Source organism: Dermacentor variabilis, chromosome 6 (assembly GCF_050947875.1).
Source record: "Dermacentor variabilis isolate Ectoservices chromosome 6, ASM5094787v1, whole genome shotgun sequence".
NCBI lineage: Eukaryota > Metazoa > Arthropoda > Arachnida > Ixodida > Ixodidae > Dermacentor > Dermacentor variabilis.
Genome location: NC_134573.1, coordinates 151,003,840 through 151,008,334, shown reverse-complemented (window position 1 = coordinate 151,008,334; position 4,495 = coordinate 151,003,840).

Here is a 4,495-nt window from a genome sequence, read left to right as displayed (position 1 = left end):
ATCCTTAGATCTTTCCGCCACCCCGCTCTCCCCGGCGTTTCCTCCTCCTTGCCTCCTGTCGTCCCAGCCTGCTCCGCTCCCCCATTGGCCATTCTGTGTCACGTGGAAGTATGCGCCGCGCTTTTGTACATTTTTCTTTCCGGCGCGCTCCAACTGCCATTGCTGGTTCAGTGCGACAAAAGTGAGCGCAGACGGATTGATCTGAGGAGGTCGCGGGATGAAATTGCGGCAGCGGCGGCCCCGTCTGCGAAGACGCCCGTGTCCTGTCTATTGGGGGCACATTGAAGAACCCCAGCTAGTCAAAATTAATTCGGAGTCCCTCATTACGGTGTGCCTGTAATCATATCGTGGTTCTGGCACGTAAAACCCAAGAATCATTTTTTTTCTCTGTCTTGTGGGCCTTGAGTGTTCCAGTTAAAGCAACACTGCATCCCTGCGAAAATATACAACGCAAAAGATTACAGACGCACGTAGTATACAGATGTAAAATCATCACTTCAACAAAAGTGTTACTCGTGCTAATGAGGGGGGAGGGGGAGTAATAATTTTCAGAATCTCTATTCAGTTGTCCGATTAAGTTCGTTCTTGCTATCAAATTCCAACCACTTGCACTCTAATAAATAAATAAATAAATAAACAGCGATTCCATGTGCTGGTAGGTTGTTCAAATTATCATAGTGTCTATGTCTGAAAACGTTGCTCATGGCCGCCACAGTCCGGGCATAATCTACACACATCTGTAAAAAGTCTGGAGCAGAAGTGTCCCCGTTGCTAGGCATCGCTGGCCCTAGACAGTTGGAATTTCTCACGCGCCGGCTGAACAAAAGTATCCTGCAGCACGTAAATGAGCCTACGAAACCACATACACATATTTTCACGCAGTGAAAACCTGGAACGGAGGTAATTATGCACGTGTTTGGGCACACCGTGTGCATGCGTCGTGTTTCACAGCAACACGAACTCTCAACGTGCGGGCGCTTTACGCCTTAAATAATGGTCCTTTTCTCTAAATTTTTTGCGTAATTCCAACACGACATTATTAAGGCCAGTTACCGACTGACGAAGCAAAACCTCGCTTCAAAAACTGCTCCGCAGAGCTGGAACGAACGTTTCTGCCGATTTCCTCCCGTAGCGCGTTAGCCGTCGTCTGCTACGACAGGGCCAGCATAGGCGGCGCCATGGTCGAGGCCGCGCCGATCGCGGGAGTGGAGCGGAGGAGGAGGGAAGTAGATGGCACTGCTTTTAGGCAAGATTAAAATCGAGGAAACCGTATTCTGGAGCGTTCCATTTCACGTTAAGTTGCTTTGTTATCTCGAATCGCGCATAGTGACCGATCCTGGCGATAACTGCACGGCGCTGGCGCCCTAGCCACGTCAAAACATATCAGGGCAGTCGAAATGAAATGAAAATGTAATTGGTTGTCAGAAAACGTGCCCCCGTGGCGCCGTCACAGCAAGAGTGTGTTTTCGCTAAACGCTTTTGCGGCACGCACCCACTTTCCATTTCGCTAGCTTTATCTCTCCGGAGCTCCGCGTAAGGACATAACGCCAGGGTACTGCAAAGCAACAAAATTTATCCTGTCTACGAAGCGACTGCAACGTGAAGACATGCTTGTCTGCTCTCCGCTTGGCTAGCTCCCAAGCGCCATTGTCGTTTCCCTGACGTGCTTCCAATACGGTATTTTGATCAGTACGCGCACGCGCAGTGTAATTGCCTCTTTGCTAGTTTAGCGAAAACGTTGATCTGAATCAACTATCAGAAAAACCAATCTTTAAAAAAAAATGTGATGGGGGCTCCATAACGAAAACATTTAAAAAAATATACTCACACAATACCGACCACATTGTCTCGTGCGCCATAAATGAAAAAAAATAATAATAAGGAAGGAAAGTGATTATTAACATTGCGTAGCTTCGTTTCCGACATAGACTGTTTCCCACTGGTGTTAATATGGCTTCGTATACAGAACTTCCACACCTGTAGCTTTGCGATCCTTTTGATATCACGTCCGAGAAAACTTTGCATTCCCAGTATAGTTCACGTTGATTTGTATACTGCATCCTTTCCTCTGTCGGATAACTGCCGTTCTCACATGCATGCCCTTCTCCCAGCGTGAATGTGTCTGAAAGCCTATAGGGTGAGAATAGATGACATAGAAGAGACATTCGCTTAAGGCACTTCGCAGTGGGCGCACAAGCTAGGGCACTCAGAACCGCCGTTGAAATACACTTGGTGTAACCATGTTTGTGCCATCTTGGACCTGGTTCTCTTGCGAAGTGCGTACCCTTTCAGTCATTGAATTTTTTTCACGTATTTCCAGTATCTCAAAAGCCCCTGTTTAGGGATCTTACGTGACGGGTGGGCAACATTTTAACAGAGCAGATGTACAATGTCTTCCTTGAAACGGATGGAGTTGGAGTGGTGCACGGCGTCGGCAGGAAGACTGTGTATTCCAGTCTTGCGACAAAAAGACAGAAAAAAGATTAGTGAGCTGCGGACCGGCTTTATCGTGGTTGAGTCGGCTAGAATGGCGGTGGGCTGTTGCGATCGATTGCATATGGACGAGTAGAAGCATGATAAAATTTGTGAAAGACAGAGAGTCGTGTGGACTTTGCGAGGAAAACAAGGCTGGGAAGGCTAAAACGGGACTTTCTTTCTGTGATGAGGCTGTTCTATGAATATTTAGCTTGGCTTTGAATTTGGTTACGGTCCCATGTGGCGCATGCGTATTTTATTGTTGGCCTGTGCAGAGTATTGTAAGCTAATAAGTTTAGCATTTGCAGAAGGCAACGCTAGGCGAAAGTTGCGGTGAAGGTAGCCAAGAACGCGCCTGGCGTTGTAGGTTACCTTGGTTTCGTGGTGCAACCAAGAAAAATCAGAAGAGAATTAAATTGCCTAGGTTACAGGTTATACGCAGGTATAACCTAGGTTATACGAGGTTACAGATGAAATTCAGGAGTCACGCGGAAGACATTCTAGTGCAGGGTGGCTTTGCCTGCGGTGAAAAGAAAGAGGAGATGCCTTGTTAGCGCTCAGTGACATAGGCTAATTTCTGCCCCCCGTTTCAACTTCAACAAGATTGGATCAGAGTGTTCAAATCTCGTTAATGCCGTTAATTGGTCGACAGAGAACACATTCGTCTGCAAAAATCTGATGTTTCAATAAATACTTGTAGTCAGGCCAATATAATAAACGAAACCGCAAAGGGCTGGACACTTGCGAACGTTGCCAGCCTTAAAGAATAATTTTGAGTGCTGTGTGTGACATTGTTAGTAAGTACCTCTATGATGAGCACGACACGGTGCATTCTCGTTTACTCTCGAGAGGCCATGGAGCTAATCAGCGATGATACAGCGCGTGCCAACAGCAGCCACGTAACACCCAGCCGAGTTTTCGGTAGCACATGTTCCAGCAAACTCATCGCTCATCTTGAGGCGCATGTGTTCAGCTTGACATGAGTAGGCATTGGCATGCTATAAAGTATACGAGCGGATGGCAGGCAAGACTTGAGAGTGGTCCGATTGATATTGCATAACTAACGAAGAGGAAGCTTTAGCTCGGGTGCCTCTATCTAAATACATGTAAAAGGAGAATTCGTTCTTCCCGGCAACCTCTGCGCCAAGTTTGTCGAGGTTTGCTGCATTTAAAAGGAACACTTAATATCTAGTGATATGGTTTCGAATTCTTTATTTAGGTCGTCAATTTTTTTATTAAAAAGTGGCAAACATAGAAAATTTTCAGAAAACAAAGCTATCAAGCTTACAACGCTGTAACTAAGCAATGAAAAATAATATTACAATTATGTGAATCGCATCTAATAGTACACCTAAAGCGGACAAAATTGATGTGTTACACTTGCATCTAAAAAATGTAGTAGTATGGAAAAGCATTTCTTGCGGAACCCTTGTATACACAACGTAACAAATTCACGTAACATATAATATGACATATCAGATTTGTCCGCTTTCAATTATCTAGCGGATGCCGCTTACAGAGCCGCGTTATCCGTTCTTGATGCAGAGCTATTAATTTATAAAAGTCGTGCTTCTATTTTTTTTTCGAACTTTAAAGTTTTTGAACATCTTGTTAACAAAATTCAGGCCTTAAATCGAAACTTCGCTTCCAACAGTCACTAGAATTTAACTTCCTCTCTCTAACGCAACAAATTTCATTAATATAGGTCCAGGGGTTATCTCAGAAAAACGTTTTTGCGTTTTACATGTATTTGAATAGGCCACGTTGGAGTTGGGCCCGAGCTAAGGCTTCCTCTTAAACTTGAAGCGCAAAGAAGGAGCAAGTGACAAGACTGACACATTCAAGTGAAAACTTCCAAATGAACTTTATTTTCAAAGGGCACGATTATATGCTCAGCGATAAAGGAAGAAAATGAAAAAAAAATTATAAAGAGACATGATAAAAGTGAACAAGTTGGAAGTATAGTTACCAAAATAACATGCCATGGCCACACCAAGGTACGACACGTGCTTGGGTTACG